The 13,133-nt window shown below is 41.0% G+C and overlaps 1 protein-coding gene across 10 annotated transcripts in view; it reads left to right on the plus strand.

The window, feature by feature from the left end:
- Window positions 1–13,133, plus strand: part of KALRN (kalirin RhoGEF kinase) — a 473,687-nt gene that overhangs the window by 39,916 nt on the left and 420,638 nt on the right. The window lies entirely within an intron of this gene.

The following is a 13,133-nucleotide window of genomic DNA, read 5'->3' on the forward strand; positions in this document are numbered from 1 at the left end:
GGTACTTCCAGAAGTTTTAGGGCTTTTCTTGCCAAAAGCATAAGCCCTACACCTGGACACTAGTGCTGTTATAGCTCCAATAAACACATATGGAGCTACTTTTCCAATTGGCAATAGCAGCCTAATTTTATTTGATGGTACTTGAGTCCTAAATGGGGAACATGCTATTAATAATAATTTACTAAAAATATTTTATAGTGAATTTATCATTAATGCAAAATGTATTTTTCTATTTTTGGAGTACCTTCTCTGATTGCTCATTGCATACTGGTGGATATGGGGGCAATGGCCTATGTAGAAACTTGGAACCTGTGATAACAATTTTTTCTGTGATGACTTTGAAGCTGTTACATTAGAAACTTAATGATGGTTTACCTTCCGCTGGCTTTCATGGAAACTTCAGCCTGACTCCATCCTGAGCTGGGAGTGGAGATGTGGCCTGCACACAAAACTGATGTTTCATATTGACGAGCAGGGCTCAGCTGCAAATAGAATTAAGAAACCTTACCAAATGTCTATTGATGTTTTTCAGTTCTAATAAACACTTGAATACAATTTTTCAGAGTGCTGATGGGAGGCACTGAGATGGAGCCAGCATGCAGCCTGACGCATTTGAAGGGAAATAATAACTAAGTGTGCTCAGTGAAGTAGGCTGATACCCAAATGCAGCCAATTCAGTGCTTAAGGAGGGCAGTTCAGTTACATATTGAATCTCGTCTCTGTCTGAGGTGTAAATTAACCCACAGTAGATCTCAGATAGGTTCCTGTGCTGCCATCAGGTGCCTCTCAAAGCCTGGTAATTTTGGTGCCATCACAGCAGGGCAGTGGTATCCCACCAGTTGGGGACACCTGGGGCAGGCTCTTCTAACACAGCTTCAAACGTGCAGCCCAGTTATGCTGGCAGGAGAAACAGACTTTTAAGGCCCTGCATCACTCCTGTGTGCACTTAATTTAGAGAGTCCCTGTGTCATTATGAATAGATTCACTATTTGCAGGCAAAGGACATAATTCTGGAGACTTTTCCTTTCCACAGATATTGTTTTTTCATTAATATCTAAAAGATTTTCGTGCTTCTCAACCTGAACTAAAGTTGGGGCTAAAGTGATAACTGCTCTTATGCTTGCAAAATACTTCAACCAGAAAGAGGAAATGTCTGAATTTGTACAGTCCAGTTTTGAAAAAGCATTGGCTTTCCCTTTGTAAGTAGAAAGATTTTGTGTTGAAGGAGAAATGAAAAACATTCCCAGACATGGGTAAGTCTCTTACATAAGCCATCCTTTCTTTTCAGATGCCCAGCAGTAAATGATGCAAATGAAAAAGATACAGTGTGGGGAGTACTATTTCAGTGTAATCTTCCACCTCACGACTGATGCCTGAATGATTTTATTATAAGAACAACATGGTTTGGGGCACAGTGTCAGAAAGTCAGCTCTTGCCTGGAGCACACATTAGAACGTCAGTAACCCCTCCATTGCCAATTGTCCAGAGAAATCCCTCTCCCTTATGTTGGTAGAACTTTTTCTGTGCTGAATACTACCACGGAATTTCAAACACAAATCCACTGAAAAGGCAAAGGCTGTCATGTGGACTGGCTTTTCAGTGGCATTACTAAACAAGCTGTAACATGGGGATTTCTTCCTGTTAGTGTAAATCAGCGTTAGAAAACAGTGTTTGTAGTGTGACTAGATCTTACCAGCTTGTCACCAAAAAGCTTTGCCACTGTCACTTGCTTCAGGAAAAGCCTCCAGATGCTCTTTGGGAGGGTGCTGTGAAAAGGACGAGCATGCAGGGTGGGCTATAGCAGTGGTTTATAGAATTGCCGGTGTACTGCCCAAGTGACTTCGCTTTCAGCTTTCCCCCAGGAAGAGATTTTATTCCGTAGAACAGTGTGCTGTGTTGGTACTGTAGGAACAATTTGCCTGCATCAGGGAGAAAATACAATCCCAGAGAACCTGTGGAGATATAAATGCGCATCAGGGAGATTTGCCTTTATGTAGACACACTCCAGGTAAACTGTCATTGCTTTGTAGCATGTGCTCTCCTGCAGGGTCTGCATCAAGCCTGTTTTGGGAGAAGGACTTCCCATGTTGACCCATGAGTGCCAGTCATACTTAGAGATAAAATTAATGTTTACTGTGTGGTCAGGCCATAATATATCTTACTTCCAGGCCAGTGCAGAAGTTCTGTGCTGAATTACAGCCTCCTCCAGGGAGTGCCAAATGGGTGTAACCTGTGGGAACAACAATCTTCCTAGGACGACACTCACCTGCAGCAGCTTGGGCAGCCTGTACTGCTGCCTGCCTAGGACACGGAGATGTTGGCCTGAATTCTCTCAGCCACTGCTCATCATTTTGTCTCTGATAGTGAGCTGTCTGGAGTGGATATTGTATTTACTGTGTGTATAGTGGCTTGAGTTTGGTTGAAAGATCCAGCTGCTGCAAACAATGTTACAAACAATAGTAAAAAGGTAAAGAGTTGCTGCTGGGGGCACTGCAGCCTGTGCCACTGGCCTGGAGCAGCAGGGATGAGGGGCTGTGTTTTCTGATTTGTAGCTGCTGCTTTCTGATTAGTTGCCCTCCTCACCTGGCTGCGCTAGCTAACAGAAAACATGATGTTTTCTCAGGTGTAAGCATGTTTCCTCCAATATAATGGGTTTTTTTTCCCTTTCCACCCACTGCCTCTCTCTAGTGCACAGCCCCAGGCAGCAACTGATTCCTTGAGCCTTGGCAATGAACTTCCCAGCACTTTTCAGCTTCTGCACTTTTGGACCTCACATTAAAACCTTTGCTCTTGGCTGACTATGTAGGGTGCAGCACATTTCCCAAGTCTGAGGGCATGTTGCATGACAAGGAAGCATTGAAGTGAAGGAAATAGTTTTCCTGCCCAACACATAATTAAACTAGAGAATTCATTGTCACAGGAGGTTGTAGGGCTCACAATTATAAGTGGATTCACAGGGGGAATTAAAAGAACTCCAGAAAAAAAATTTTTGCAAAACAATTTAATTAGAGTGTTCTTCAGAGAAGACTGAAAACTGTTTGCTGGAAGAGCATCCTGGAGAGTCATCACTTGTCTGGTGCCTGGTCTTATACCCCCTTCTGTGAGATTCCTCTGGTTATATCAGTCTTTCCTACAGTCAGGCCTAGGGCTGAACCAGCATGGCGCTCTAGCACGGATGATCTCCAGAATGATGCTTCCTTCATGATTTAATTATTTCTTTTCTTGTGGTAAAGATGAGGATAAAAATCAAAGAGTTAGTAGGATAAAAAGAGGTGAGACATGCATGTATATTCTCACTGGTCTCTAGAGATGAGCACAAGTTCTTTCTTGAAAGACAAGTAACTTCTGGGACCCATGAGCACAAATGCTGGGAATGTGGATGCTGTGTTCCTACTCACGTCTCTTGGTGTGTCTGGTGCAAACTGAGCTTTAAAGATGGTATAGAAGCAATTTTTTTCTGCCTTGACTCACTGTATGAGTATTTCTCAGCAAATTATTCTAAGCAGCAACACATTTGAGAAAATCTGTTTGAGCTAGATGTGACGAAAATCAGACACTTAATTTGGCAGGTGAATTTGTTACTCTGAAGCTTTTGCTGGTCTCTGATTTTGGGCTAGGTAGGTTTATTTTTGTAGTTGATATTGTCTATGTGCCTATTTAGGTGTCATCGTGCCTTATTGAACTCTAAATGTGTAGCCTATAGTAATGTGTACAGAGTCACTGTGTTTTATTTTTTTATCAAACATGGGAAAATACTGACGCATAAACATATTGCAATCTTGATTTCTTTTACAGCTTCTTTAAACACTTAACAACTGCAAAACCCCAACTTCAAACACTTCCTGCAACTACTTAGGGATTAATTTGAATGAAGATAATTCAAATGTTGGCATGTAACTATGAGTTGGGCTTTAAAAAAAATCTTTGCAAAATGAAAGGATTTAATTTTTTTCCTAATAAAAACAAACAGCTGGGTCTCCCATATGGTATTCTCTTGTAAAATATTTACATCTGAAAGGCGCCTAGACTCCCTGCAATAGAATATAATTTAAACAATGAGCCCAAGTGAAAAAACTTCTATTGTTGTTGGTTCTGATTGCAAAGTTTTTTCGCGTGCACCTTCCTCCTGAACCTTCTGTGCTCAGCATTAGGCTGAGTCTTAGTGTTGGAAGATTTGCCTTGTCGAGTAACTCAGTGTTTCCTTTTCTGAAGAAATAATAATAATGTTCATGAAAACTCAACCTGATATATGTCAAAGGGTGTGTGAGAAGCAGGATAATGTGAAGGAATTGGGGGGAAAAATGATTGAAAGAATAAACTATTAGTATGTGAAGTTCTTAACAGTTCACTACTCTGAAGTGCAGAAAAGTTGGCGGTAGGAGAGTGTCCCTGGAAGCACCATCTCTCCCTGGTTAGTGGAAGCAGTTTCCTTGGATGCATGGCTGCCAGAGTCTGTCTTTTTTACCCTACTGCAAGTATGAAGTTAACTTTCCAGCTGGAATTGCTCTGTTTGCTTTCACAGTGAAAACAGAACTAACTATTCTGGTAATGTTATTAAAAAATATTTGTCATGTCAAAAAGTCTTGCTGCCTATAATTATGTTTAAACATCCCAAACTGAATAGCAACATTCAAACTCAGCTGAAGTATTTGATTAGACTCAGTTAATAGTTACTAATGGCTGTGCATCTTGTATGTAGGACTCCAGGGAGAGAATGGGGGAATTAATGGCAAGCTTATTTGGAAAGCAGTGAATGACTGAAGAGCTGTGAAGTCTTGAATCTTGTTCTGTCCATGGAACAGGGCAGGGAGGCTTGTGCCAGGCCTGTTTCATGAAGCAAGAGACCTGATTTTACCAGATTAAGGCTAGATCTTGATAACCAAAACCAGACCTTGATAACCAAACAGTTTTTAATGTCTGATGAATGCAAGGTTGATGTGAGATGCTTTTTTCTTGACATTTTTCATTTTAAAAAAGTTTCTGTTTTGTCTCAAGCCCACAGCAATCTTTGCTGGCTGTGTTTGTTGCTGACATTATTTTCTGCAGAGCAGCAGTAACCTCAGTCTGGGCATTTCAGCAGCAATCTCTGATTATGACTCCTTCCTGGTGCAGGACACATCAACTGAATTTGTCAGACACCCAAGGTAGTTTTCTAAGGCCTTCTCTATTGGGGGGCTGTATCACTTGTAGCACCACCAGTGCTACTAAGTCAATCCATCACTCCCTAATGTAGCTGCAGATTGGATAGTTAAAGGTTCCTTGAAAAGGTTGATGCTCAGGGGAAATTCTGTCTGCATGGACAGAGGTGAGCACTGTAATCATCCTGTGATCCCATAGCAGGGCTTACTCTGGGAGGCTGCATGTATAGTTGTATTGGTATAAAATCCCTCCCCTGACCAGCAGTTGCCCATGAAGGAAAACTGGGTACAGACCTGGCTTTGGTAATTAGACAAATCTATGCAGTTTTACTTTTCACTTTATGTCACTCCAGTTTACCATGGCCCCTTGGTGTAAGCTTCCCTGCAGTCCATGAGGATGCAGAATTGTATTATGAAGGAAGGTGTTTTACCTTGTCAATGCCATCATGACATCCTGAAGAATTAATTTCCAGCACAACTTTGTCCTTTCTCCTGTTTTTTTTTTTATTTTTTCCTGTACTTCCCTTTCTGAGTGCATTCTCTCCTAGTTGTAATTTCCCTGTTGAATTATTTATCAGCTCTGTCCAAAGCACGTTGTTTCTCAGGAATAAATATGAACTCCTAACTGGAAGATAGTTTTATGCTTTTTGACAGTAGCCAAAAGATAGTAAAAAAAAATGCTGCATCTTTTTATTATATGCAATGCTTGGACTTCAGGAATAATTCTATTGAGAAATATTGTGTTACCAGCACCTTGAGAAAAGCCATGAGACTAAAGAATGCTTGTTCTTGTTACTTAAAAAAAAAGTTTGTAAAGCTAATGTCTATGACACATCTGATGTTTGAGATAAACTTGTTATTGGGATGTGAATTAGCATGCTGGTCTGTTGTTTGCTGTTTTGAATGGAGGAATTCAAAGTTTTCGATTTGTAAATGCTTTTTTTCCTTAATTTGAGGAACATAATGTCTGTAAATCAGAATACAAGAGCAGATAATCTCAGTGCAAAACGGGTGGTTTCCTTGAATAAGTCTGGATGATTCATTTCTGACACAAATGCTAGAAACTAGTGACCATTTTAAAAGCAACACAGGAAAGGAAAATCTATTTTATATGGAAAGGAAAGCACCTGGCATGGTTACATTGAATTCAGAGGCCTACATCATCCGCCCTTGTTTTTGGACAGGTCTGGAGGAGCTGGCAGGAAGATAATAGCAAGTTCAAAGGGTTCTGCTTACAGCAAAAAACCCCAAAACAAGGTTTTAACCCCTTGCTGGCTGGTGCTTTCTCCTTGGCCATGTGCTGCCCCGGAACAGCTGCCAGCAGCTCGGAGCGCAGCAGGCTCAGCGCACACAAAGGCTCAGCGACACGGAGGTTATGACCTAATGTTAATGGTGCTGCCATTTATTGTGTGCCTGCCATGGGACTTCCCCTGCTTTGTCTAGGGTCCTGCCTTATATTCTCTTTAAAAGGCTTCCTTGCACAAGGAAGAATTATGAAATCAAACTTTCTCTTTTATTGTAGCAGCTTGTGTTTACTCTTGATGTGCTTGCTCAGAAAAGCTATTTTTGTCACTGCTGGGGAGAAGAGAGTAGGTTCTTGCATGTCCTGTTTAATCAGAGTTTCAAATGGTTGTTTTCTAGGGGACAAAAAAAATCAGGTCAACAGTCAAGGGATCTTTTTGTGTTGATGGTGACAGTTTTTATTCTGCGGGAGTTATAATCTAGATGAGAGAGGCAAAAATACTCGAGGACAGATATCTGGCTCTGTAGAGTAAAAATGTTAAGTGTTGCTGCAAGGCTGAATGTAAGTCTTTTTCACTTGAGTGCTTTACTGTAGCAGTGCAATTTTGCACCATATATTTTCACTTGTAGAGTCTGTGCACATCTACTTTAAAACTCAGTGTAGTTTGTTGCTCCCTACCAATTGGATGATGGGAGGCGTTCATTTGTCACATGCTTGGGGGATGTCTGTGGTATTCCCCCAACAATAAAGTGAATGAATACAGCAGATCTACTATGATTAATGATGATAATAGTAATAATTTAAAAAATCAGTCCTTCAATATTTTTCTTTCTTATCAGTCTGAATAGGAGATCTCGTTTCTGCAATAATAGATAAGTCAAATTCCAAAAGGGCAGCAAGGATGGAGCATTCATCTCCAGTTCCAAGAGCACAAGCCCTCTGCTTGCAGCATCTGTTCACATTTGTCTGGGGTTATTAGCTTATAGCTGACCCGTAGTATATGTTTGGGCAGCCCTTTTTGGGACAGTGAAGGGCAGCAGTGCTCACACATGCCAGCCAATTCATTATGGTTAATTTTGCAGACTGGGAAATCTAGAAGAGCAAAGGTTGATAAAGCACAGGATAATCAGAGCTGCAAAATTCAGTAAAATACTATTTAGTTCTAACTGTACCCAGGGGATACCTAGGGGAAAAGCAGATTATAGATACATCATGGCAGAGATAGTGCTATACAGTCCTGTCCAGAATTATTCCCAATGTTTTTATTCAAGTATGGAGTTAAACTTGCCCTTTGGTTAGTCAGATTTAATTTGAGATTCAAGTGTCAGAATGAGTAATGTATATTTCAGATTATTGTATTTTTTGTTTCTTACTGGTGCCTGAAACTGAGATACCTGAAATAACTATGTGCTTGTTAAAATCTTTGATAGGTTTTCATTGAGAAAAATGATAAATGGATGGGCAGGAGCAGGAAACATTTAAATTCTTTGAACATAAATGCCTCATGTGGCAGTAGAAACAGAATAGAGGCTTTTGCCAAATGCCTGGGACAGACGCAGGGCCCTGAGCACCCCCTCGTACTTGAGATGCCAGCGCTCAGCCACATGGTGAAATTCTAGCTCGCCAACTTTGTTTCATTACTTGGAGAATCTGTTTCAAATTTACTTACATAAAAACCCCACAACCTATTAAACATGGCTCATTATCAAGTTTAAAGGATATTTGTAATAGATATTTCTCAAACTTGCAGGTAATGGAGGGTACACTTAGGAGAGTCACCTAAGATGACCCTTTGCATGTTTAAACCATTTGCTCCCACCACTGCAAAACGAATTATAAGGATATTTTAAAGGAAATTTAAAGGAAACATATATTGATGAAGAGACTCCTGGGATCCTTTAGTTGTGGTTCAGAACTTTCACAAGGATGATGTTCTCAAGTGTCTGATGTTCCACATCTGGATGTTGCATGGAGGGACGCCCATGTTTTATCTCACCAGAGGCACATGAGAGCCCAGTGCTTCAGAGAGGCGACACTGGTGTGGCCTATTGCTCATCACTGACAGATCACCTTTTGAAATGCTGCTTGCCAAAGTTGGGAGCATGTTGTGTGCAAAACAAATCATGGAAAATATGGACCTCAAGAGGTTGCCCTTGCCCAGTTTATCCCCTACTTCATGGTGGAGATAGTGACTCTTGCATTTTACCTGGCAGCTTGGCACCCTTGCTGTGGCATCTGTTCCAACACTTCATTAATGCATTGTTTGTAAATGTTTTTTCCTAAAACTTTATCTCATTTGCAGAAATTTAAACAAGAATCTGCAAGTTTGAAGCTACCTTTTAATGATATTATTTTTTAAAACCCTTACCATGTCTTTCCATAGTCCTCACTGATGAAATAACCCCAGCTCTTTCAGTCTATCCCAGGAGTTTGTGTGCTCTGGACCTCTGCACATTTGTATCTCTGGGGAGGGTTTTTTTTTTTTTTTTTTTTTTTTTTTGCTAGTGTCAAAGTTACAGCATATTTTCAAACAGTTAGTTGAGTAAAACAGAAGGCAAAACTAAAGAATTAACATTTCATTGTTCAACTAATTCAGCTTGTTCCAGGTGGCCCAATATCAATATGAGATTTCTTATAACTCTGATGCAAGTGATTGGGATGGTTTAATTTCCCGAATGTTGTAATTCACATAATATTTTCTCTCTATTCTCTTCTGCTTCATTCTATAGTATTTACTTGCTGCTACTGTTCAGGTGGAATTTTTAGGTAATTGAGAATGAAACTAAGAGATCCAGCACAAGACAGTGGAAATTTACTGACTGCTCTATTCTATCCCAGCTGCACACTGATTTATATCTTTCTTCATCTGCAAGCCAGCTACCCGAACTACTTTTAACTCTGATTCAGGCCTCTTTGCTGTTGTTGCAGTAGGACATAGTTTCCTATGTTGGGACATAGGAAACTCAAGAGAAGATTTCTTTGTTATCCTAAGACTGTTGAAATTGTATCTTAGCTTTTTCTTTGTGTTAAAAATTATGAAATTCAGCCACAGAAATAACCTGAACTTCATTTTTTTGTGTTTTGTGATTGTAAATCTTGACTGGCTGTTTGCTGACACCAGCCATCCTCATGGCTGTAAATGAGAACAGAATATGGTCCTGTTCTTTATAGAAAAAAAAAAGAAAACCCACATAGTTTGGACTTTCAGTGATATTATCTTTTGGTTGCTGATCTGTCCAATGGTTTTCAAATTATGATTTCGAAAAAGTTACTCATAAGGCATCTGCTGAAGGATTTTTGGCCTAAGCAGTTTGGCAAAGTGCTGGTTTTATGGGATCTGTATCAGGGTTCTTGACTGTTAGTGCTTGTACTGACTTATCGTTCCTATGCTGATTTGCAGCTCTGGGTTGTGGTTACCTGCAGTAATAACTTTGGCCCTCTCCACTGAACAAATGGCCCAGATTCAGCACTGGAGTTGCAGAGAGGTTGCAAATCAGGGCCACATGTATCGACTTAATATTTGCAGGAATATGGATTGAAGGCGCTTTTCTGTCAGGGGAAGCAGCCAAACAGGATGGAGTCCCTTGGAAGCCAAAAGCTGGGGTTGTGCAGTGAAAATGCTTGAGTTGCAGTCATGCTGAGATGGCTTGGAGGAACAGCTCTTACCTAAGTTGGCAACAAGATTATGAATAAAACCATCTCACAAAGCACAGCTCTTTAGGAGGGAGGCAGCAACCATAGCAGTTGTTCAAGCCTCTGAGTGAAACAACCACCTATGATGGCTGCATGTCTTTTTCAAGTATTCTTGGTTTTGTAGCAAAATGTGAGAGAAATTTTCATTAAGCTAATACTGTAAAATAAATGTCTTTCATATTTGTGTGAAATAAATGAAAGAATAAAGAGCACTGAACTTTCCCAAACTCAGAGCAGTGTGTCTTGGGATGATGAAATGATGATGGAGACCTGTGCATGACTGTCCCCTATTTTGCAAGTTTAGTAGCCACATGGTTCAGTGTGGTGACAACAGGCATTTCCTGGCTGGGCCTATAATTCTTAGAGCAGAATATTTTTGCATGCCTCAGATATGTTAAGATCTGGATGTCCTCTTTTTATAGCTGAAGGAAACCATCTCTCTGACCAATCTTTTGTTCACTTACTAGCTGTGTTCAGCACTTTCCAATCCACATCCATGTGACAGAGAATAGTTAGCTCAGACTTTCAGCCTTGAAAAATACATCTTGTGGCAGGGATTGCATGCTACTCCTGCTTTTGGATGGATCTCAGGACACTCAGAAATGCTGTGGGATCCCCAGCTGGTACATGCTGCTACATATACAGTAGTAAATAATATGTAAGAGGGAATAAATCTGCACCTGAGACATGGTTGGTGTGAAGAATTTGATGTTTGCACATTGTGTATTTCAACTGTTGCACTTTGGACCAGGCCCATGGATGCCCAGAGCATCCATTTGTGGGGTGTGTGTATCAGTCATTTGAGCATCATCCAAAGAGATGCTCTTTGGCTTTCCATAAGCCCCCTTGGCAGCACAAATCAAAGCAGCTGGGAGATTTCTTCAGAAGTGTGTTCTGGATCTGTGCTGTGGTGCTGAGGTAGCTGTACCTGCTCTCACTCTTGTGAGGTGAGGGGCCAGCTTTTCACTCCTTTCTCTCTAATCAATGATAATTACTACTGTGGCTCTGAAGGATAAATGCACATCCAAAAATCTTCTTCTTTATGTTCTCCTTCCTCCATGTGACACATTTGTCTCTGGCAGCATCTCTAAAGCAGGGGCAGTAAAACCCCTCCCGCTGTCCCTGGGGGCTGTGCTGTGCCCCACAGCCAGGCAAAGAGCAGGTACCCAGCTTCCCTGCCTGGCCTCCTCCACCTCCCTCTCTCCCAGGGAGTTGTGTGCACACATCAGCACTGCTCCCACTCAAGTGGTTGCTATTTTGGAAAAGAGCAGAGAGGATATCAGCCCCTGTATGGAGCACTTACTGGAAGTGCCTCACTGACTCACAGCAATTACTGGGGTATCTGAGGTTAAGGGAGTGGTGAGTAATTGAGGTCTTTTTCACTTCAGGGATGCCAGATCTGTCTCCTTGTGCACCCAATGGAGAGAAGTAATTTGCAAGCCTTCAGTAAAAATATATAATAGATGGAGCATTTTTTTTTTAATCTCAACAATACTAGCAGTGCCTCTAAAACGTCCCTTTGCATTGATTGGAGGTGTCAGCAAGGGCAGAGAGTGTTGCACACTGCATCCTCTATGAGAAGAGTGCAGGGCTTTACTCTCTACCAGACCTGCAGAAATTGTTCAGGGACCTGACCTTTTCCTGCATAGCCCCTCTGAAATTTGTTGTATCACATAGAACACAGGGTTGTGCCTAAATAAGATTCTTGCTGATAATTTTCCAAGAGTGCTCTGTGCTTCTTCTTTATCAACTGGTGAGCCACATCCCTGGCAGACTAATGATTGATGCCTGATAGCAGACATTCCTGGGAATACAAATCCCCGCGCTGCTGTGTTATGCATTCATAAGGCAATTATCAAAATGGAGGTGATCTTGCTGAGCATATAATTTGGACACTGAATAATCTGTACTCAAAGAAGTATCAGTGCTGAGTGAGGGAAGTGTTTTCTGTACCTGAATGTGTAGATCTTTGAGCAGAGAATACAGCCCAGCAACTCTGGTAGCTAAAGCTTGTCAGGACTGTGTGCCCACAGTCCAAGTCCATTTAGTGCAGTTGCAGAAATGCTTAGCAATTATCTGACACTATTATTGCAATTCCATCAGATGTACCAGACAGTTGCTCCTCCTTTTCTTTTTTAGACTCAGTGTAGTTTTCCATGGGCTTTTCCACATAGCTGTAAAATTCAGAGAAGTTTGGCTGTCATTAGTCTTTTGCCTGCCTTCCATCACCAACTTTGCTCTCCTTTGTCATGATGCCTGCTGTGCCATCACCTCCTGGAGGATGCCTGCCACAAGGGACTGGAGCTGCAGCCCATACATATTTGATTCTTGAACTAAAAATACAGAGATGTCATTCCAGTCATTTCCACCCTGAGGCCAGACAGGCTTGTGGGGCTTTTTATCATGTAATGAAATGCTTCCAGTGACACCATATAAATGAAGAATAATAATTTATGCATCTTGTGGAAATTAATTCAAAACTGAAATATAATTAAAATAGCTTTTAAAGAAGAACAAATCTTATTGCATATAAAAATAAGGAAAATTCCTTTTTAAACACTCGCTTTTCTGAACCATGTTGGATTTTAGTCTGATTCATTGAAGTAATGAGAGCTTCCAAAGATCAATGCTTGTCTAAAAAATATTGGCTTTATGTAGACCATATGCAACAAGAATGGATGAGATGTTTCAGGGGAGAACGAGTTTTGGTATCACTATTTAAAAGCAAGACAAGAAAAGAAAGCTTTGTATGAAAAAACCCCTTCATCCTAAGCTCTGGACAGAGAAACTGTGGGACTGAGGAATGGCTTGTAGGGTCACAGTTTCATTCTCTCTTCTCAGGATCAAGACAAAGTGACCCGTGACAGCTCCTGGCTTTTGCTGCTTTACAGGGCTGTGTAAAGTGGGTTCACAAGGCCAACTTCCTTGGCATCACACTTCCCAAAGCTTCCAGAACCTGCAGAGTGTCTTCTATCACACTCATAAGGCTTCAGATCTTAACCCAGAAATGAGCCATATCGAAGTATCTTTTTCTTGGTTGTTCCTGGGTATGCAGGGTG

Source organism: Onychostruthus taczanowskii, unplaced genomic scaffold (assembly GCF_017590055.1).
Source record: "Onychostruthus taczanowskii isolate IOZ18803 unplaced genomic scaffold, ASM1759005v1 scaffold10, whole genome shotgun sequence".
In the NCBI taxonomy this organism is placed as follows: Eukaryota; Metazoa; Chordata; class Aves; order Passeriformes; family Passeridae; genus Onychostruthus; species Onychostruthus taczanowskii.